Source organism: Ursus americanus, chromosome 11, assembly GCF_024610735.1.
Source record: "Ursus americanus isolate L20-20 chromosome 11, mUrsAme1.1.p, whole genome shotgun sequence".
NCBI lineage: Eukaryota > Metazoa > Chordata > Mammalia > Carnivora > Ursidae > Ursus > Ursus americanus.
The window spans coordinates 45,374,131-45,398,385 of NC_142137.1; the positions used below are offsets into that span (position 1 = coordinate 45,374,131).

Genomic DNA, 24,255 nt, shown 5'->3' on the forward strand with positions numbered 1-24,255 from the left:
CCATCTGTCTGCTGTGCAACCATGTTCTCTCTTTTCCCTTTCTCTGGTCTTTCAATTACTTTTTTTCTAGTAGTTTCTTCTCAGCCTATAATGATGTATACATTTCTCTCACATAATAAAGAAAAGTCTCCAAACAAAACAGCCTCCCCCTTTGTCCTACACATCCCCCCATATACTGCTCTCCTTTTTTTTTTTACTCTGAAGCTCCTAAAACACACACGCTCACACACACAGTCACACACACACACACACACACACACACACACACACACACACACACACACACACTCTGTGTTAGCTATTGCCAAGTACTTACCTTTGAGTTACTATTCAACCTACTGCAATAAGGTTCCTGACTCTAGCACTGCAAATTGGCACCAGCCAACCTCTTTGTTGCTAAATCCAGGGGATTCTTTTCAGTTCTTATATAATTTGATCTCTCTGTGGGTGTGTTGAGTCCCATTCTCTCTCCTTCTCTTTGACCATTTCCTTTGATCTCCCTTGAAGTCTTACTTCCCTCTGCCTATCCCTTTGATGTGGATGCCCTGTAGTCTTTTGTCCCTGGTTCTTTTCTTACTTACACGTTCCTTAACTACCACATTGTTGATGGTTCCCTGCTCTCTGGATCTCAACCAGAAATTTTTTTCTGGGTTCATCTGTGCTGTGTACAGGACATTAATCTGAATGTCCTACATGGATGTTAAAGTAAGCATATTCAAAATCAAACTCGTGCCCCCCTACCCTCAAATCTGTTCCCTTTAATGTGTTCCCGGACTCGGTGATTGGGAGCAGTATACCACTCCTTATTAAAGCCTGTACATTGTTGGATGTTCTTTTTCCTCTTTCACCTCCTATATTTAATCAGTCACAAAGCCCTGTTGACTCTACCTTCCCATGATATCTTCCGAAGATACCATGCCATCAGTATCTTTTGTCTAAGTCACTGCATTTGTCTTTCTGTTAACTGGTATCTTGCCTTCTTCAATTTATTCCCTCCGCTGCTGCCTGAAGAATCCATCAATACGAAGTGCTTACGCAACCTGCTTAAAATCTTCACACTGTTTCCATTGCCTCTAAGAGAAGGCCCTGTGTCTGGCTCCTATCTTGTCCATTCTTATGTCTCACTATCTACCACCCCTGCCCTATTCTCTGTTTTTCTTTTCCTATTTTGCTCTAGTTAGTTTCAATAACTTACAATTTTCTCATGTATTTCATGCCCTTATAACTTTGCTCATCTTGCTCATTCAGCACTTAGAGGAGTTGTAAGGTGTGTTTACACCAAATAAACTTTTGACTGTAGTAGGAGCTCATTTTATATTTGATCCAGAACAGATGCATTCACACACACACACGTACACAGTGAAACAAATTTTAGAAAGACAATATTTATTGTTACCATAGGTGATACCTTTGATATTTTAAAATTGATTTCTTTCTATTAAAAAAAAATGCTGGTCTTGATCTCTAAGCTTGTTTTACTGTCTTATTGAACCCATACTATATATATATTTGTATATATACTTATATATATTTATATATATATATATATTTATAGTTTCTGGATCTTACACTTACAAAATGTCGTGGCAAATACAGACTTAATCAATGTGAAAGAGATATAGTTTTACTTTTACATTTGTATTTTCTAATGTAATTACTGGCAACATTTTCTAATTCTGTCACGGTATTGGGATATAGCTGTGCTCTTCAGCCTTTTTTTTTTTTTTAACATAATGGAACACATAGAAAATTATAACATTTTAATGGTGTTTTAGAGCAAAGGCTTTCTAAAATTTCTAAAATTTTACAATGACAAAGGTAAAGAAATTGTTTAAAGATATCAAAGATCATAGCAGAGCTTACTGGCAAATTGCTATCTTTTTCTTTTTTTTTTTTTTTTTAGTTTCTAGGTAATTTAGGGTTTTTCTTGGAAGTTGACTTCTGAGTATTTGTGAATAACCTCTCACATAGTATCAACTGCAAACAAACCCACTTTGAATAAATTCCTTATGTAAAGTTTGGGAACTAGCTTGAACTTTAAAATATTCTACAGAGGTTCTATATTTAGCTAAAATTGCATAATTACTAAAATTTTAGGAACTATGGTGAGTTATAGCATATTTATATCAGTTCATGGGTATTTTGTATTTATTGATTATATAAATAAAATTTCTGAGGCTCACGTATTCATATCTGGTAAGTTTATATTTTTTAGAATACTAGGGACTACAGTGTTTATTTTATTCATGCCAAAATTATTAAGGTAAATAATTCTCTAGAAAATTGAGTAGTAACACTAGTAGGTGTTTAGGAAAGGTTGCTGACTGATCGACTGCCTGATGTAATTTAAAAAGTTAATACAGTTGTTAAAGTTGCCTAACCTAAGGCCTAAGAAGATCTTAGTGGGAAACTATTCCGGACTAATAAATCTATTCAAATAACCCAAATTAAAGTCAATCAGTTATTTGTTGTTGTTCCCTTTCTAAATAAATAATTTATAAATATTTTGATTTTTTTTGAGCATTTGCTACATTTCTAACATTGTTTTAAACACAGGGGGTTATTAAAAGATACCTAGTTCTTGCTTACAAGGAGGTTACAATCTATTTGCAGAAGCAGATCATACACAGACTAAGAGTTAAACTAAGTGACTTTATTTGGTGTGACATTTGTGTGACATAGGAAGCACAAGACATTGAGAACTCTGGAGGACTGATATGACGTTATATTTCATGACTCTGAAATTAGAACTTTTGAGGACCTTTGAAGCATAGATTCTGATAGAATCAAATGCTATGAGGCTTAGGAGCTCTTGCTCGAATGTCAGTGGGTTGGTGGTAAGGCACTAAGTGGGCACGGAGGGATATGGCACTCAGTGCTCCTTGAGTGAAGAGAGAAGTACAGCCAACATGGAGAAACCTGGCGTGACTTCTCATGGACATAAACTGGATTAAAGGAGAAGGAGAAGAGGAGCACCAAGGGCATTCCAGACCTTGGGAATGGTGTGAACAGTCTGGACTTTGTAAATGCTGTGGCATATATGGAAGAGAATAGATGGGTTGTTTTGACCTGAGCCAACATGGGGAGGAACTGGAAAGAGTAAGGAAGGCAGTGCGGTGTAAGAACCAGAATCCTAATTTCTTTCTTTTACTCTCACGTTGAATACATCACTTTTATTTTGAGTCCTCTAATCTTTTGAAACATATATACATTACTTTGCTTTATAATAGTTCATCAGGGCTTGGAGAGTTTTAAGAAGACATTTGCGGATTTATAGGGTAAAATTAAGAGGGTCTCAAAAACTAAGAATTAGTAATGCTAGAATTGTTATGCTCCTGTTTCTCCTCTTGCTTTAATAAATAGTATATATTACTTTTTCGCTCCACAACCTGCAGAGTGTCAGGCATATGGAGAAAACTTAGCACACAATAAATATTTGTTGAACTAGTGGATCTTTCTTGAGGGCAGAGATTCTATTTTTTCTTCTTTTTACAATTCTCCATGATTCCTGGTAAGATGTTTTGCACACAGTGGGCATCCAATAACTCCAAAGTATTGAAAATGTTGGTATTAGTGAGGAACAAACATGGCTAAAGTGAATATTAGTTGGCCAGGGTGTCTCACAAATTCTTTCATCCATTCACTCAGGAATGGATGTACGCACTGGACACTGTGCTAACATGAGATCTAGTAGTCTAATGATGACTTTAGCAAGAGCTTCATGTTTTCATGCCTTTGTGCAGGCTGGCCAACTCTTATTCTTTCTTCAACTCTCAGTTCATCAGCCACTTTCCCTTTTGGTATTCCAGACTGCGTTAGGGCTTACCCTTTCACAGCTTTTCTTTGTGTGGTCATTTGCCTGTGTCCCTTACCAGACAGAGTTCCACAAGAGCAGAATTGAATCATTTCCCTCTTTCCCTGAGGTACCAAGCCCAGCACCTTGTTTATAAATGTTACTTGATGGGAGTTTCTTGAGTAAGTGTTTGTAGAACAAATATAATCTTTAAGGATGGTGTGCAGACATCTGGCTTTGAACTGGCAACCTGGCTTTAAATATTGTGTTCAGAGACCTAACTGAAATAACAAATACCAGAATTACAACAGTTTGGAGAATAGAGATGAAGTCAAGAAAGAAAAATGGAAAAGTAACAAAAATGCAATTGTCAAATGTAAAATGATACTTTTATTGCGATTAATAATGTATTCATATTGAGGGGACATACACATTTTTTTAAATGGGGCTAGACTTCTTCTGTGCATATCGTGCCTTGTTGAAACTGTACCAGCAACCCTTTCAGTTTTTACTGAGTGTGAGAACATAGGGAAGCATCCTGAGGGGACTTTCAGTGCAAATACTGGTTAACTAGAGAAATAAAACCAGATTTCAGAGTGCACAAAGGCTGGCACCTTTCAGTGATAGAGGCTCGTCTGTGCGGCAGTGGGCACAGGAGTCTCCTCTAAGTCTGTGACCCTCGTCTTCTTACCACACCGTCCTACTTTCCCAGCAACCCCCTGTGTACAGTCCAGAAACAGCTGTGGGGTCTCAGTGGATGGTGAGTGGTCTCCTTCCTCAAACACACTGTTTCCCTGTGACCATCCATGTGCTTGGGAGAGGAGGCGCGTCTCTCCACAGTCCGCCAACGTGACCCTCACGTGTGTTACTGCTAACAGTGGTGGCTGCCTTCATTGAGGACCTGTGCCAGACTGGTTATACATGTGAACTCAAATCCTCACACAACCTGCACAGGGATACAATTTACTCCCTTTTTTGCAGATAAAGGGAGTGGCAGAGTCGGGGACAACGATGTACCATGTCCATGCCAGGGGACCAGTAAGTGGCAAAACCAAGATTCCCACCAGGCCTCTCTAACTCTCCAAATTCCATAGGTTTTTCCAGACACCACATCACCTCTTATTAAGTAAAGAGGATAGAGTGACCTATTCGTATTTGGTAGGTACAGTGGTATTTCAAGAGGAACAAAGCATAATGCTTTCTGTAAAGTTTGAATACCTACCTATTGCTGGATAAATGACTACATGGAGAAGCATGGGATTTTTAAAAAGAAAAAGAATCACTCACCTGTTACAACATGGACTTAAGATCCCCTACAGCAAGTTAGAATTCCATGAAAATGTGAAGCAGAAAGGCAAAATTCAGGGACTTTTTAATTTTTATTTTTTAAATAACCATTGCATCAGTTGAGCATGAAAATTTTTTTGTTTGGTTATGTATAATAATAATAAAAAAAAAACTAACAATTTTCCTAGGAAAGGGTACTTGGAAGAAATTATGGAACTTGTGTAATGCACACAATATTTTTTTAAACCAGTGTAAGTGCCTACCACCTCATTATTTTTAGCTTGAGCTATTATTTCTAAATTTAAAGGCCTCATTAAAATATAATTGTTAATGAAGCCATAATATTTATTCAAAGTTTAAGTTAATAAAGAGCTGTCTATTTAAATACCCAACTTAAATAACACTCAAAAATTTTATTTTTGACACTCTCAGAACCAAATAAATAATAATTGTATCATTAGGTTGGAAATATGGGCTTAGAATAGTTTTAAAATATTTTTCAAAAACTTGGCAATGTTGTTTGTTAACAAATACTGTGAAATCTATCATATCCTTATTTATTTGATTGGGGGTTTTCAGTTCCCACTAGAACTTTTTGAGAAAAAATAGAATTTATATATAAGGTTAATGTAGTTATTTACTTTATATGAACACATATGACGTTATACAGTTGGAAGCTACAGGTACCTCATGTGTTTGGATCGTGTGATAGCAATGGTGTCATTCTGTTCTCAGTAACTTTTTGGAAGAAGTTAAAACAAATGAAAAACTTGGGGTGCCTGGGTGGTGCAGTCAGTTAAGTGTCCACTCTGGGTTTCCGCTTAGGATCTGATCTCAAGGTGGTGGTGATCCCTGGGTGGTGGTCTCGGGGTCATAAGATCGAGCCCCCTGTCAGGCTCCATGCTCAACATGGAGTCTGCTTCAGATTCTCTCCCTCTCCCTCTGCCCTTCCTGCTCGTGTTCTCTCTCTCTCTCAAATAAGTAAATTGAGAGAGAGAGAGATAACATGAGAGTGAGAGCATGAGTGTGGGGGGAGGGGCAGAAGGAGAGGGAGAAGCAAACTCCCTGAGCCCAATGTGGGGGCTCGATCTCACAACCCTGGGATCATGACCTGAGCGGAAGGCAGACGCTTAACCCACTGAACCACCCAGGTGCCCCTAAAAATAAATTAAAACTAGAGGGAAGACATTACTTTTAGCATAAGCAGATTTTTGTTTCTCTGGATTTGATAAAGTGTATTATTTTTCCTAGAAACTCCTTAGGCCCAGCTTGTGCTTGTGTTAAAAGTCTCCATATCCCTAGCAGAGTGCTTTGCATATTAGTATGAATTTAGCTTGCTTGGATCAGGCTACTCTTGGGTCAGCTGGCACTCTAAAGGCATAGAGATGAAGCATTCCTGTTCACTAACTAATGTGTGCAACTAGTTCCTACTCTGTATAAATCCTGGAAATTCTCTCTGATAGGCACAAAGAGTGGAAAATGGCTGGGTATTAAAACAGGACATTACAGACTCAATAAGTCAACCTTCTTAGATTTCTCTTCCTTTCATTCTGGATTAGAGTATCAGGAATTATGCAGATATAGAAACTCTGAGCTACACTTCTCTCAAATTCTGCTGGGTCTTTTAGGTAAATAGCTTGTCTTTATGTGGTGTGTTTACATATGGATGAAGGTGGTGGAATCACCATCATTGAGAATATTACCAAGAGAATTCTACAACTGTCTGGATGTTATGTAGGTGGGGGATTGTTATCAGACAGTCCAGAGAACCAACAATTGAATTAGAAGATGAATGGGTACCACAATATAAGTCAGTATTTGGTGGATGTCTTTATAAAACCAACCAACCAACCAACCTAAAACATTAAATCAAAAGTAAACCAAAATGAAAATTCACTAAAATTGGTGGCTCTTTAAAAAAAATAAATAACCAACTTATACTCATTTGATTTGTGGGCTAATTCATGATGCGTATATTTCACCAGAAATTAAAAAACAAATGTGAAATGAGGTCAAATTTCTATCTCCCCTCCCCACCCCCCTCAGGAAGGAAGTAGAATTATTTAACCCACACGTTGTATGGGGTTGATTATTAAAGCTGACTTGATCTGAACAGTTATAGAAGTTTTACATATAAAGAAGTTTGCAGATATCTTTATATGGGCAAATCCTGAATAGAAGGGAAATGTAATTTCTACTCTGAATATACAATTAGCAGATTTAGGAATAGGAGTTTTCTTTTTAGTTTGTCATGAAAATTAACACTATGTCCCTTGGTTTCAGGTCGCAGGGTGAAGTGACAGACAGAGCCTGACTTCCTACTGTGAAAAAGGTAAAGTATAAGAAAAGAACAGTACCTGTGGCAGTTCAAACCTATGATCACATTATGACCAAATCCTACCATTTAGTATATCTGTTTGTGAATTAGATTTTTATTTAACACAAATATAGCAAAAATATGTGCTTTCTTTTAATTTCAGTTAATTTTTTCTTAAAAACAAAAGGCAAGTAGTCTGTCCTATGAGATAAATAAACTTTAAGAAGTGTTTTGCTAATTGCCCTATCTTCTAAATATGGCCTCGCTAGAGTTTATTTAATGTGGTTTGTCTTTAGAAAGTTGCAGAGTAATGAAGAAGTCACACAGGAAATACTGACAGTTTTACTCCTATTTATAGGAAAAGTTCCATGAAACAAAGAAAACCATTTTTAAACTGTCTTAGAATAGTTTTTTAAAGCTCAGTTTAGGATAGTATAATGGAAATTAAAACATGACTGTTATTTACCATTATTCCTTTAATAATAATAATGATCACACCAGTTTCGGTGATTCATAATACTATTGACGTAACTCCCTAAAGCCCTTATGAATTTTTATGTAGGTAAAATTAAAGTCTCCCCTCACTCCCTGCCCAGGCTTGGAATATATACTTAAAGCCTTGTCCAAAGCCACATAGCCAGTGGCAGAACTGATGTTAAGTGCACGTTTCCTGACATTAGCTCTGTCTCTATTGCTTTTTCTTTTTTCTCATTACCTCATCCTATCTTATTTAATTTATGATGGGGTAATATATTCTGGGGAAAATAAAAATAAACAGAAAAGAGTAAAATGAATTCTAGCTTACTGCTGTTGTTTTTAGCAATTTCAACATCCTGGTTTATTTCATTCCCAGGGTACCAATGTCCTTTACTAGACACTGGTGTGTAGCAATGTGCCACAGTGTCTCCAACAAATGGGCTCAGGAGTCAGATTACTTGTGCGAGGCTCTCATTAACTGAGAGCTTGTGTCTCAGCTTCCTTTCTGGAAAATGGGGAATGCAGGTGGGAGAATTCAGTGAAATGTAGTTTATTTAAAGTGTTCAATATAGTGTTGATGTATATGTAAGTGCTTCCCAGCTGTTAGATATTATTACATTTACTCTGATAGTTAATATTATCAAGAAAGAGGAAAGATTTACTCTCTCAGATTAAAATACTAAAAAAACTGGAGATCAAGTAGAAATTCACTTTCTGGAGAAGGGTTTCTCAGCGTTCCAGTGATTTCTTTTATAAGCATTGTTAGTGCATGGTAAAGCCCAATAAATGAGAAACCAGAGAATAATGTTTTCAATTATTAAAAACTACATAAACCAGAGTAATTAACAGCTTAGTTACTAAATTAAATTATTTTGCTTTGAAACTCCAGCTTTCTGCTGAAAAGAATAGACTAAGAAGTCCTTTTAGATGTGGCATTAGTTCTCAGAAAATAAGTATTGTGATGAATTCTGAGAAAATGTGTTTAAGACTTGGATTAAATATTTATTAAGTGTGCAAGTTTAAAAACTATGGAAGTCTTGGGAATTTTTCTTAGAAATACTTCGTTTGGGCACCATGAAACTAGTTTTATTTTTGGTTCTGATTATAAAAGTTCACAGCTTCTTTTTTTTCCCGCCCTCATCTAGTTAAACATGAATTAAAAACTTGCAGAGTTGGAAAAATTTCTGGGATCATGTGGTCTTCTGCTTTTCATGACCACCTATGGCAGAAATATAATCAATAGACACTAAGAGGAGCTAACTTGGTTCTTGCAAGAGAGGGAGCTAGAGTTCGGCTCACCCCCCTTGCAGAACCCGGACTCTGTGGAGCGAGGACAGACTTCTTATACAGGCTAGGGAAACCGAATCCCTAGGCATTGTGTGCCGTGCTCAAAGACACGCTCTCAGACAGACAGTGGCAGAGCCAGTTCTCAAACAAACCCTCTCGTCTTCTCTTTTGATTGCATACTATATCCTTCCTAGTAAAGAATCTGGCTTAGAGCCCTTAACAATCCCCAATTCTTTTCTCTTCTCTTCTCTGCTTTTATTATAGAGCTGTACCTGACAAGAAAGTCCATTTAACTTGATATCAGCATGAGGGGCATTTCCTTGGATTAGTGCAAACCCACCTCAATGTTTAATTGGCTAAATCATTATTCATCTATTGATCATTTACTGTGTGTTAGCACTAAGCTCTAGAAATATCAAGATGATGCACACTTCATCTTTTTCCCTAATAAGTATAAGAGGAATATAGAGATAAACACATAAAAAATGCCATGTCTCTTATAGCTGCTTGGCTAGAAAATAAAAATTGTGTTAACAATGTTGATTCTTTAAGCCTTAAATAGTAATCATCAAATCATACATTGCTCATGGTAAGTATAATATGTATACCAGAAAGGCAAGATTGTTGATTAATTTTATATTTTTATTTCAAAAAAATTTTATTTTCTTATAAATGAGTTTTTATTAAGTAGGTCATTTAGTTATTGCTGTAAGTCACGACTCCCATGGACTGGAAGCCCCCTGGTCTCTGTCAGATGGCTGGGTGACTGATGAGGACGAATAATGCTGAGGATGTAGGGGTCTCTCATGCAGTCTGGTATAGTACAACCTGAGGAGATGGTGGTAGATTATAGATCTCCTGCTAGAAATCTGTCTCCTTATGTAATTACCGATGGCCACGGTCACTGTGTAACTAGTCAGAGTTGATTTAAGCCTCTCAGTGATTGAGTCGATTGATTAGCCATGATCTAGACAAAATGAAAGACTTCCTTTGTCAGGGAAAAGTAATTGGAATGCCAGAAGCCCATGTTGCTATGCCAGGCTTCACTTTGGGATTCTTTGCCTTCTTGATGCCTTGCTCATGGTGGAAGTTCAGGATTTTGAGGATCGCCTAGTCTGCCTGGTGTGAGCGCTTACCTGATTTTCTGCCACTTTGACCTTGAACTGCGCCTGTCCTTGTCTGCTACAGTAAATCAGTCTGTTTCTACTGCATGCTATTAGCGCCTTCCCCCCATAACATGAACCCTGCCTAGCCTCATTTTACTATGTCAAACTATCTTTACTGCCTACCAGTCTTAAGGAAGGGATCTGATTTCTCTTTCAATGTCCATATCATGAATGAAGTATAAGAAGAAAGTGCCTTTGTTACTGGAGGAGGTAGAAAGAAGTCAGAATGGGGGGGCAACCAAAGTGGCTAGGACTAGAGGGGTACACTTCTGGAGAGGAGGAAACCACAGAAAAGTAGCCCAAATATCTACATAAAAATTCTGCTTATTTGCTAACAACTAACCTGCACATAAACAGGGCAGAAACCTCAAGAGATCGAGTACAAAAGTACATCTCATGGCCAAATAGCTGACTGGTGATACTTGCAGCCACAGGGTGCTTGGGGAGAGATTTAAGTGCTGCCAATGTAGAGGGGTGTTGGTAAACAGTGTCAGGCTTTTGGTGGAGACCTTGTCTGTCAAGCCCCAGAAGCAGGGATCTTACTCTGGGAAAACTGAAATAGACAAGAGATAACAGAGCTTCCTATCAAGCCTAGAAAGGATCAGGTGATCTACCAGATTTTTTTTTTTTTTTCTGAATGCCAGGAAAAAATTTACCCTCTGAAGAACGATATCCTTCAGAGTCTCCATAATATTCAATAAAAAATTGCAAGGCATGCCATAACACAGGACCAAATAACCAAAACCTAGGAGGAAAAAAACCACAAAAAACCCATACAGGATTGAGAGATTGCACCTACCAGATAGGGACTTAAAATAGCTATGGCTAATATGATCAAGACAATAGAGAAAATGATATATCAAGATAGTTGAAGAGATAAATAATTTTGACCCCACAGCGTCTCCCCAAATCTGTGATGGTAAAGGGGTATCTCTTGGACACTCAGTAACACATGAATCTAATTGCGGATAACTGATTACCCCACAGCTCTGCTCGATGCACTCTGGTGACCCAGTTCCTGAGTAGGAAATGACCAGACTTGGTTTATATGTGTCCACACCGAAGCCATCCCCGAAGGCACAGCAAGCTGGAGGAATACTAATTTAAATCACTTTAAAGCTTTTTTTCTTGGTTGTGAAATGCGTTCACAGATGTTACACCATTTGACTTTCTTAAATTGTGTGTGGTAGGAAGAGTGAGTATTATTATCCCCATTTCGCAATGGAAGAGATTAAGGTAGAGGAAGAAAGCGATTCATCCGAGGCAACAACTAATAAGCATTAAACTTAGGCCTTTCTTACCATTCAGTGTTGACAACCTTACTTAGGAGGCTTGGTGGACTGGTAGGTGGAGGCAGGGGGCATTATTACCGAAATACTTTCATAGTATACAGCAGGACTGTGCCTACCTTAAACCCATGATAGGTATAGACCATACTTTTTTTTTTTTAATTTTATTTACTTATTTGACAGAGAGAGGGAGAGAAAGCACAAGCAGGCAGAGTGTCAAGCAGAGGGAGAAGGAGAAGCAGGCTCCCTGCTGAGCAGAGAGCCCGATGGCAGGGCTCGATCCCAGGACCCCTGGATCATGCCCTGAGCTGAAGGCAGACGCCCAACAGACTGAGCCACCCAGGTGCCCCTAGACTATACTTTTGGATACTGTGCTGGCACTAGTAGGAAAGATTCTATATTCCAAAGGCCTCTTACAATACAAATCCCCAAGTCCTTCTGGGAAATGGTAAAAGATGAGTCTTAGAAATGTGTGCTGACCTTAGAAAAGAAGAAATAGATACCTGTAGGTGGTTTGACAAGCTCAGGAACATGTTTTTGGGAATTTGCAATAATGGTTTGTCCAGATTAGGTGACATTCTGAGCCGGAAAGGGATTTGCATATTCACTGTCATTTAAGCGGTTCAACCAGCAAGACGTCAAGCATTTAAGCATGTTTTTCACGAGTACACTTAGTGTCAAGGTCATGTTGGGAGACAATTCTCGGAATGGATGTCTCATTTCTACATGTTTTGTGAACAGAGAAACTAATTGACTTTATTCCATTCTATCATTTCAAGAATGTTTATACAGAGAACAGCCTTGGAAAATGGAGATAATGTCTCCGTCCAGAGCAAAGGGTAGGCCTGCTTCCTGACAAGTGTAAAAGATTCAGGCTCCCTAAGCTCAGGGTGCTTCTCCTATAATGCTCACTCGATGCACAGGTGCCACCTGACTGTTTTTGTGTTGCTGTATGTTCCTTGGCATGCTGCGAACCAGTGCAGGAAGATGCTAACAGTGTGGTACCACTACGGCTGAGAGTAATAAAATCAGGTTTCTCTGACCCAAGGATGTCCTGTCTCCTTCCAGCATCTGTGCAAGGATGACAGGCTAAGTGTTAGCTTGCAAATAGCCTTCACAGTTCTGACAGGTCACAAGGCATCTTCCTGCCCCTCCAGCACATCTCTGGCCTGGTTAAAAACAAACAAACAAACTAACAAGACCTTTCGAGACTATTCATACGCAGTTTCCTGAGTCTTGTGTATTTCTAGCAGGATACTCTGGCCTATCTGGTGGAAACCAGATATGTAGTCAGTGGAAAGCAGTCAGCAAATAATGACCCTGTAAAGCACTTGGGGACTTTCAGATAAGTCACTGCTGCTTCCCCACTGCAGACTTCAGTCTCTTTAAGACCAGCTTGGAGCAACCTGGGATTTAAGTCTTGAGTCTGAGGTAGTTTCCCATTTTATTGCTCAACACATTAGGAAATTAGCCTACTGTTCTTCACTAAGGATTTTCATCCTTAGCTCAGTGTAGACTTCCATTTCTGAGTAGACTTCCAGTTCATTTTTTGAATGATAGTTCTTGCCAAGGTAACCATGTTCTAACTCTTGGTTTTTATTATGACCAATAACCCAACAAACCATCTCTGATGAGATTTGTGCTCACTTAAGATGGGGAATTTTTTTAGCATTTTAAGTTAAGTAGGGTCCAGTCATGGGTAAGAAAGTTCTCCAAACTTAGGCTCTCCTCTTGTTAAAGGTTAATATAATTTTTAAGACTTAACACCACCCAATGACCCTGACATTCACTTCTGTACCTGATTCCTTTTATTTATGCTAATTGCATATGGGTTTGGACCTTAGTTTGGACCCATTAATATATGCTTCACTTACTCTTTCTCAATTCTACCCTCTCCCTTCCAAGCCCTTAGTAAGTTGCCCGTTTGACTCTGGGGGCTGGTCAACCTAGATGCTTGCAGAAACTAAATAAAGTTGTGGAATGATTGAATGAAATTACCGGATCTTTTTTTGAGCTCTTCAATCTAACCAGGACTTTGATTTCCCCCATAAAAAATAGACAGGAAGAAGAATAATAATGCTACAATAAACACAATAGTATTAATCATAATACCAATACTGACTGAGGGCTTACTGTAAGCCAGATACTGTGCCAGATGCTTTACATGTATTGTCTCATTTAATTCTCAGAAAGTTTCTGTATGGTTATCAACATTTTATAGATTTAAAAAATGGGCACAGAGAGGTTTTGTAATTTTCCCAAGGTTACACAGTGACAGAATGGAGATTCTTCTACCTTCTAAGAGTCAGAGGTACCTGCTGCACATATTACATGGTTAAAGAAGAAAAATCAAACTTTTATTTTTGGGTAAGGTTGACTTTCAGTCAGCCATAAAAATGTCTTCTTTATCCCAGGTAATAGAAGAGCCATCAAGAAATATACTCAAAGGCTTAGAAGATCAGAGCCAACCCAGAAAAACCTGACTTTTGTTGAAAGCAAACCATAGATATTCTCACCTAGCTTCTACTGTACAGATCTTCTTTTATCAATTGGGTGATTAATGAAGTTATTCTTTAATTTATTCTAAAAATATGTATTGAAGCCTGACTTGGTACAATAGCCCTGTCCCCCCAAAATTCTGGCTACGTGAAGAGAAGTGATTCCTTACAGGGGAAGGAGACCATCCATGTGGACCTGCCAGAGGCTGGGAGTTTAGCTCAGGGGACAGAATGAAGCTTGAGGAGCTGTGAAGCATGTGAGACACACACTGAGGCCTCTTGCATTGTTTTTTAAATGATTTTTGAAATTTGAGTATAGTTAACACACCACGTTACATTAGTTTCATGTGTACAACACGGATTTGACAAGTCTGTGCGTTACTGCTATGCTCACCCTAAGTATGGCTGCATCTGTCACCATACGGTGCTATTATGATACTGTCGATTGTATTCCTTGTGCTGTGCCCTTTATTCTTGTGATTTATTCAGTCCAAAATTGGAAGCCTGTATCTCCCTCTCCTCTTCACCCATTTGGCCCAACCCTTCACCACCCTCCTCTCTGGCAATCCATGAGTTTGTTCTCTGCATTTATAGGTCTGATTCTACTTTTTGTTTATTCATTTGCTGTTTTCAGGTACCATGTATGAATGAAATCATATGGTATTTGTCTTTCTCCATCTTGACTTGTTTCATTTAGCATAATATCCTTGAGATCCATCCGTGTTGTCGCAGATGGCACAATCTCATCCTTTTTTATGGCTGAGCAGTATTCCACTGTATATATCTACCACATCTTCCTTATCCATTCATCTGTTGATGGACACTCGGGTTGCTTCCGCAATTTGGCTATTGTGAATATAATGCTCAATAACCATAGGGGTGCACATGTCTTTTTGAATTAATGTTTTTGTTTTCTTTGAGTAAATACCCAGTAGGAGAATTATTAGATTGTATGGCATTTCTATTTTTTTGTTTTTTGAGGAACCTCCATACTGTTTTCCACAGTGGCTGCGCCCATTTACCTTCTCACACGCAGCGCATGAGGGTTCTGTTTTCTCCACAACCTCATCAACACTTGTTATTCCTGATCCCTTTGATTTTAGTCATTCTGACAGGAGTAACGTGATATCTCATTGTAGTTTTCATTTCCATTTTCCTGATGCTGAGTAATGTTGAGCATCTTGCACATGTTCGTTGAGGCCTCTTTTACTGATTGTAAGTTCCTGAGAGCAGGGACTATATCTGTGTCTTTTGCTGCCAAATCTTTTGTGCTGAGTATGCTGACCCACAGGGATTGCTGCATAAATATGGTCCAATTGAAGCAATAGCCCTCTTTGAGGCTCTTTTCTTGCCTCTTAGTTATTCTCCTGGAATTTTGCTTATTAAGTTGCTGACTGAATGATTGGATATATTGGTTTAATGTCAATGTTAAGATATTGGATTAAATATTACTAAGTTTCTGTTTCTGCTCCTTCTTTGTCTTCAACTAGAAAATAACCTTGTCATTTACCATATCTCATATTCTTCAGTATTGTACTTTGAATCAGCAGAGTCTCCCCCCCCCCTTTTTTTTTTACTCCCAAGGTACAGAGAACAATTTTACAGAAAAACTGCTTACATATGGCTAAATAACTATGTAAGCAAATATACATTGTCTGCTAGATCAGGCCATATGAGATCGACAGTATTTGAGAGTTTTTGACCTTTAGTGGTTCAATTTAATGGATTATGCTTTAAAGAAAAAATGAGACAACTGAGATGCCTATAAAAGAATAAACATTTCTCCATAAGGAGTTTAATGGTACATTCCAGAATGGAGATTTCACTTCTAGCTATAATGAAAGATATTTGCATTTTTCCTTTGCCTTACTAAAATTCTTCCTCACTGAATGGCCTGCATTGCAAACTTGCTTTCCCAGCTCTGACTGTTATGTGAGTGTGTGCTGGATAATTTATTTCATATTATTTGAGGTCTTGTGAGTATTATTAGAATGAGAGGAAACCATGAAAATTATGGGTTCTTGGTCCACTACTTTAACAAATATTTACTGAGTGCCAACAAAAACAACATTTACCGCATGAGCGAAAAACAAAAAGGCACAGTCCTTGCCTCTTTGGAATTTATTGCTTATGGTTTGTATTGTTTATATCAAAGGGCTTCGCAAGTAAATGTACAATTACGGCTGATAGGTGCTTTGAAGGAGCGTGCATAATACTGTTATTGGGGGGGATTGATCACGTTGGGGAGGTCCGGGCAGGTCTTTTTGAGGAAGCGATGGCTGAGCTGAGGTCAAGTGCAGCTTGTTAACTGGATGGATGAAAGGAGACCAGCGGTGAGGATATGAAGCAAGGCAGTTCAGTTCAGTTCAGGGAGTATTTGTAGAATGCCTGCCATATGCCAGACGCTACCCTTCAATGCTGGGACATAGAAAATGAACGAGATGCAGTCTTTGCCCCAGTGCATAACTCGCTCTGAGGGTCTCATTGTCATGTAATTTTTAAATGAGGAGAGCCCCTCTGTATGTATCTGTTTTGCTTCTTGTGTAGTTTGAGTTTCCTTTGTGTCCGGATTACGTCAGCCAGGCAAGTCTTTCTCAAGAAATCACACATAGTCTTTTTTTTCTTTTTTGTCGTGGGATCAAAGTTGAACAAACAAATACATATAGTCTGCTAGATTAAAGTCCAGTAACGCTCGTCCAGGCTTTACCATCAACTGAATGTGGTCCCACAGCGGAGCTCATGCCTGTTTCGGAGCCCGCCCGCCCGACAGTGGCACGGCTCCAGGAAGGAAGCTGGCTGCCACCAAACAAGGGACCCATTATTCCTTTATCTCTCTTTTTTTAGCCATTAACTACAATTGCTAAATTATTAACCCAGTCCTAAAAATGAATAAACAACATACTGTATGTGCCCTTGATTAATCTGTTTTCATGGTAAGTATTAGTTAGACCTGGAGTATAAACTCCTGGAGGCACAGAGCACACAAATGAAGTATCAAGGTTGCAAATGAAAGGGAGGGGCAGGGACTGTGCCGAAATGGAGATTGCCAAAATAGAACACAGGAGTAGAACAAAGCAGCACATGCCAGTGCAGGACTTTTGCCCCAGATGGTAGGGCAGGTCCTCATTTGACTGTACCCACTGTCATCCTTCCTCCCTCCAAAGGTCTAGGCCCTCTCAGCATCTTTCTGCCTGCGACTCTGGCATAGCTGCCTGTTCTAGAATTTACTGACTCTTGCCTGGCTTGGCTTCATACCCTGACCTTGGTGGAGAACTTGCCCCAGGGCGAGTTTTGAGCAATGCATCCTCTGCTCTTCTGTTTGACCTTGGTGAGTCACTGCACCACCAGGCCCTGAAACCCGAAGGCACTGCCCTGACCGTCAGGCTTGTCTTGGTCCTCGTGCTCGGAATGACAGTTCTTCACAGAAGGATGGATGAGAGGGCTAGTGACCCCTAGACCCGTGTCGCAGTTGAGCTGTCTCATTTCACTGCTTTACTTTCCACTCTGCAAGGCCTCTCAAACTTCCTTTATAGGTTGGTGTCGATATATTCTACAATTAAGGCTCTCTGGTCCTGGCTGCAAATGCCAAACACTTGCTTTCTTTGTCTCCTGTATTTTATTATTATAGAGTTTTGTATTTCATCTTTGGGAATTGATTTATTAGGGGGTAAGTCGTATTTCCAGGTTATAGAAGAGGATATTTAGATATTGTATCCCTAGGTGACTTGTCCAACTTTACCTGCTGCTGTTTATCATGAAGCGATCAAGTAGAAAACAGCAATAGTTCCCAAATTTGCTTTCTTAATTGAGGATGCAAATCAATAATATATAGGTCTTATAATTATATTAACTAAATGGTTGAATATTAGTGGCTTGAGTTTGTCAGTTAGGAAGCCTTAGCTTTGAAGACTCTAAGAGAGTAAGTTGGAGACAACAGCAGTAAATGGCCTTTTGGAAAGTGCAAAATATAGCTCTATATTCACAATCCATAAGACTTTGGAGACTTTGCTTTTGAAAATTCAGCTCATGTTCTGTCTTTAACAATTCCACGCTTTCCCTGTGAAGAGCTATTATCAACCTGTTGATGGAAGTTGTGATTTTTGCCCCAAATTTCTAAATGCATGTGGTGAATAACATTATCAGACTATCTGTCTAGCAGGTTGCTTGTGCTATCTCATTTCCAGATTATTCTGTAAAAAGGAATTTATGTGAGTGCCATTTTACTCATTGAATAACTGTTCCTGCTTAATTTCTTTTTCTGGAAATATTATTAACAATATACTCCAGTAATGATTTAGCCCAAGATGTTCTTGTGTTATTTTGGAGCAAGTTGCTAGTGACTCATAGCACACTGGGCGTCCAAGCTATGGTTAACTGGTGGTCAAGTTAGGAAATTCTGTCCCCATTAACTCTCCTTTTAGTAGCCCAGAACACCTCTCCACTCAACTTTTTTTCTTTTGATTCGTCACGCTCATAGCGTCTGCTTGGTGTTTTCAAACCAAAAGTAGAAGAAGTGCCATGCTATAATAACTATTGTTCCTGTTGCACTTCCAGCTGAGCTGAAAACAGGAAATACAGGCCATTTCGTGGAAAAGCCCGCTTTTGTGATGTTTCCAACCCAAGAGGTTTGGATCCACTTTGGTTGAATGTCTGAACTTTTGGCTTCCTACTTACAGTAAACCTTCTAACTTCAGAATTTTAAAATGCACCATTTTTACTTATAAGATGATGCTTCCATATTTAGATTATGCTGACACATGCATCAGTTTACTTTTCAATCACTTTTGTTTAATATTAGGATGTGTTTGTAGCCAAAAAAGGTACATAAGAAAATTACGTGACTCATAAGATTTAAAGCATCATTGTGGAAAGAGCCATAATTTTTAAAGTTTCAAGACTTATTGGACAGTTTATTTAAAATGGGTCGAAAATTCACTATGTAAAATAAATCCAGAAGCAAAAATCCCGAGTCAGTTTAAACAGTCTGCTGAGTCTTTCGGTAGGGAATATCAGACCCTACCAGAAACTAAATCTAAATCACTTTACACTATAATAACCAACCAGCAGAGTTGTAGTATTCCTATGAGGCAGAGGGAGTTTAAAATTGAAACTTCATGTAGACGGTATCTTTTTTAAGATCCAGAAGGTAAAACTCTAATTGGATAGATTGGCAAAGGAAGCCACATATGGTTATGTTTGTGTGGTTCCAGGCAAATAGGGTGGCCTTGAGCAATGCACTGTGGGTTTGTTTTTGTTTTTTTCCAGTGTCTGTGAGGGGCCTAATCTTTCTTGTCTCTTCCACATTTTGTGACTGTAGATTGGCCATAAAGAAGTAAGTGGATTGCATTGTTTCATTGGCTCTCTTCTGACTTAGCCATCCGATGTGATTTTACAAACCATTTATTATGGTTTTTAAGCATGATAAATGGTGACATGAACTGTAATTCCAAAATGAGTTGTTAAATAAATTTATTTCACTTGCCTTTGTAAGATATGATTTGCGACATTTTTTTTTCACCTTTGATTTTGTATTAAAGGCAAGTCACCTCAAGGAAGGAAGATGCAAAAATACAGTGGCAGGGGATGTAGGATGTGGGGATAAGAGAAGCATGTTCTGGAGAATCAGGCCCGTTCAGCTTTAACCCTTACTGAGAAAGGAATTTATCTCAACACTTGCTGAAGTTCTAAAATGACTGAATAGTTCCTTTTATCCTATGTCTTCTTGCTCCCACTTAGCTGGAATGTACTAGACAGGATTAGAAATGACCGTTCTTTCAATCTCTTTATGGTTTAGATAAAAGCAAAGTGCCAGAGTTCTTAAACGTAATCTCTCTTTATGAGATTCCAAGCCTTTGTGCAGACTCAGAAAATGGAGACAACATCTAGGTTTTTTAACAGTTTATCACATTCTTTGTAACATACTAAGAACTTTGAAAATTTTGTTCATGGCTGGTTGCAATTCAGCCTTCCATTCCAGATCAACCCACCCCCTCCCCTAAACCTTCCAAAGCAAGAAAAACAAAATAAAAGACAGCTAATACCTGTTAAAATGCTGGATAAGCCAGACATTTTTCTATTGTGTCTGTATCACATGATATCCATTTTCCTCCTTAATTCTTGGAACAATATCACTCACCATTTAAGATCTTACATTTCAGGTTTTTAAGCTCTCACTGCATAATACTGGATGAGTTAGAAAGTCCTAATAGTGAATTTATAAAGAAAATGTTGACAGAGCTTGGACTCTCATAGCACTGGTGGGTACCATGATTATAATAATGGTTTCCTTTAAAACTCTTCCATCAAATGTTCCAAACAGTGGAATTTGTAGTTTTTCCTTTGGTCCAGAGATCAAAAACATGAACAATTTTACATTTTTAAGGTTGGGCAGCATCTGTGTTTCCACAATTTCTGTGGGAAAGCAATCCAGCCTTTCTCAGTTTTATTAAAAACCACCTTCTTGGCTCTAATACGTGCCATTATAAGCAATTTCATTGTGTCTCATATCTCCTTTTAGGAAGTGGGAGTCTGCCTAGTGCTTCCACCCCCCCTCTTTTTTCTTATTGGCTTTCAAAGACACTACATACTGTAAGTGAAAAGTGGTTTACAAAATTGAAGATGGGATCACATAGTGGTTAAAAGAGCAAATCTGAGAGACAGAGTGTTTGAGGTCAAATACTTGCTTTACCATTTAGTAGCTGTGTGTTTCAGGCAAGTTACGTAACTCTAAACCTTCATTTCCCCATCTGTAAAATTTGTATACCAGTAGTATTTTCCTTGTAGAGCTTCGGTAAGGATTAAATAAGATAACAAATATAAAGTGACTGGATCATGGTAAATTCTCAACCCGATGCCATCATCTGATGTTCTATTTATTTTTAACAGGCAATTTGGACATCTTTTCTAGTAATAGTTACTACTTTCCTAAGCTAGTTTTATTTTGTAACAAGCATGTTTTGGTGTTTCTCTTTTAGAATAAAATGAATTAAACCTGATTCATTCGTTTGACAACTCTTTATCGAGTGCCTAAACTGTGCCAGTTAACTAACACAGCTCCTTCTCTAAAGGAGCTCATATCATAGCGTAGTTGTTACATTTATGCATTGGGAGTCGTCTTACTGTTAGGGAAAAAAAGACATTTTAAGGGTTAAGCTGAATGGGCACAAAATTTTGTTCTTTGTAATTTAGAATCTGATGTTGGAATGCAACATTATCATCTTTATCTGTTATTAGTGTGGACTACAAAGTTTAACTTGCAGGGAAAGGTTCATCATACTTTATTTTTTTTAAAAGTTTTTATTTATTTGAGAGAGAGAGAGTGAGCGTTCATGCGCACAAGCTGGGGAAGAGGCAGAGGGAGAAGCAGACTCCCCTCTCTGAGCAGGGAGCTCCAGTCGAGGCTCAATCCCAGAACCCTGAGATCATAACCTGAGCCGAAGCAGACGCTTAACCAACTGAACCAACCAGGCAGCCCAGGTTCATCATACTTTAAATAACCTAGAACCTCCAAAAATTTAATACAGAAAGATGATGTCCCGTGTTAATAACTGTCATATTTCTTTAGAAAGTAATTTTTGTTCACAGATAATCTCTACTCTTTTCTATCATGTCTACCAAAGTAAAGCCTAAAAGGAATTCTTATTGATAATTCAGGTATCTACATTTTGAGTGCCTTTGAGTGAAGTAGGTCAATCAGAGAAAAACAGTTATCACATGATGTCACTCATATATGGAATATAAGGAATAGTGCAGAGGACAATAGGGGAAGGGAGGGAAAACTGAATGGGAAGAAATCAGAGAAAGAGACAAATCATGAGAAACTCTTGACTCCGGGAAACAAACTGAGGGTTGTGGAAGGGGAGGTGGGTGAGGGGATGGTGTAACTGGGTGATGGGCATTAAGGTGGGCATGTGATGTGATGACCACTGGATATTTTATGCAACTGATGAATCGTTGAACGTTATATCGAAAACTAATGTTGTATTATATATTGGCTAATTGAATTTAAATAAAAAAATAATAACTTTATTTTTAAATGGCAGAGAACAATGTGTTTTAGGATTTGGTGTTATTTAGATATTTTTTCTCACAATAAGAAAATTTGAGGGCTTAAGAAGAGTGACTTTGCTAGCTGAGTCCTGCTTTAACCACCTTTTATTTGTTTTTTACGTATTTATTCAGGGGTTACTTCCACTACTGACTTAAAGTAACTTACAAAGAAAACAAGTAAGTCAACAGTAACATGCAACTAAGAATATAGAATTAAATTCTTAGATGTATCTAGGAGTAGACGTTCAAGATAAGGTAAATACAAATATGCAAGAAATAAATCAACCTATTTGCTATTGCCCTGTTTCAAATTTTGCATTTAATTTGCTGGGCCAAATTTAAATTGAACTGCCCTTATTCCTGAGCAGAATGATTGTAATTCCAGAGTATATTTAATTAAGTAATTGCCGGGAATGACCAGCACTCTCTGTTCTGATGGATGAAAGATTACGGGGGTCAACACTCAGAGGCAAGACTCTTTGCTCTTCTTTGCTCATGCTATTATTGGTCCTTCAGGATAATCACAAATCCCTTTCACTGTTTCTCAAGCACATGATGTGTGACAGGGGGTCTTACTGAAACTGGGAGGATTTGTTTAAGGGGAAGATACGATATGCTAATTTGGGTGTTCTATGAGTTCTGCTAAACGTAGCCTAAGGGACAATGCCGACATCTCTTAGATCACAGGGCCGCTGTTCGGGCTCGGAAAGCTTCGGGAAGGCAACTCCCCACCGCATTCCAAGGGCAAAGTGGTCATGCAGGCCCCCGCATTTTTTTAACGAGCCAGGTATTATGGCTGATTTCATGCTCTACATTAACCCCAACAAGTAACGCAACAAACATTTTTGGAATACCTATTTGGTTGGTCGTTACCTTATACATATCAGCCATTTATGTGTTACTTCTCAGCTATGATTTGGTTTATCAATTTAATGGCAAATATTTTTATAGTTTATTATAGTCAGGGCAATGAGGGTTGGACATGGGTTAGGCTTTTCCTGTTTCACTATGAATTACTATGTTTGCTATAGGATTTTTCTGTTTTGATTTGTTTTGTTCTTGTAGCTATCTTTTATCAGGTTAAGGAAGTTCCCTTGTATTCCTAATTTGTTGAGTTTTTTCCTACCAAGAATGAATGTTGACTTTTATCAAATGATTTTTTTTTTCTGGATCTTTTGAGATGACCATATTAGTTTTTTTCTTTTCTTTTTTTCCTGTAAGTATGTTGAATTTTATTAGTAGATTTCAAATATTAAATTGCCTGTGCATTTCTGAGAGGAGCCAATCTTGGTTGTGGTGTTTAATTCTTTTTATAGACCACTGGATTTAGTTTGCTTATATTGTGTGTATGATTTTTACAACAATGTTTATGGGAGACAGTGGCTTGTTCTTGTATTTCTTTCTTATAAAATTCTTGTCAGATTTTGATGTCAGCATGCTGTCCACATAAAATGATATTGTAAATATTTCTTTGTTTCTTTTCTCTGGAAGATGTTATGTAAGATTAGTATTATTTTTTCCTTGAAAGTTTTGTAGGAATCAAGGATGAGAGCGAGCTTGGTGTTTTTTCCTTGGGAAAGACGTTACAAGTTTAATTTCTTTCATAGATGTAGTACTATTCAGCTTTTTTTCTTGTGTCGGTTTTCACCCCTGCTTCCTTCCCTTCCTTCCTTCCTTCTGCAATCTGTGTTATTCTGTGGCTTGCTTTCTCTTTTGGTTATATATCTTGGAGAGTTTTTTTCTACAGCAGTAGCTATAGGACTTCCTCATTCTTTCAATGGCTACCTAATATTCCGTAGTATGAAATTACCATATTTTATTTAATGGATCCCCTATAGAGAAATATTTAGATTGTTTCCAAATTTTGACTGTTGTAATGTAACAATCGTGTAAGACACATTGCTGTACATGTATCTGAGTGTATAAGTAGAAGTATTTCTGTTTCATCTTAGTTTTTCTCTTCTATTCCTTAGTAGTGCATAAATAGTGGAGAAGGAATTATTGCTTATTTTCTTCTTAACATTCTAATGAGGCAGCCTTAGATTTCTCTTTTATTTTCTAGATGATACTTTTTGCATTCCATTACTGCCTT

General features: G+C 38.1%; 1 long non-coding RNA gene across 4 annotated transcripts in view; it reads left to right on the forward strand.

Annotated features, from left to right (window-relative positions):
* Positions 1 to 24,255, forward strand: part of LOC123797583 (uncharacterized) — a 298,997-nt gene that overhangs the window by 12,126 nt on the left and 262,616 nt on the right. For all 4 annotated transcript variants that reach the window (XR_006780983.2, XR_006780981.2, XR_006780984.2 and 1 more), the window contains exon 2: positions 7,364 to 7,412. This is a non-coding gene — a long non-coding RNA (uncharacterized LOC123797583). The remainder of the gene's footprint in view (positions 1 to 7,363; positions 7,413 to 24,255) is intronic.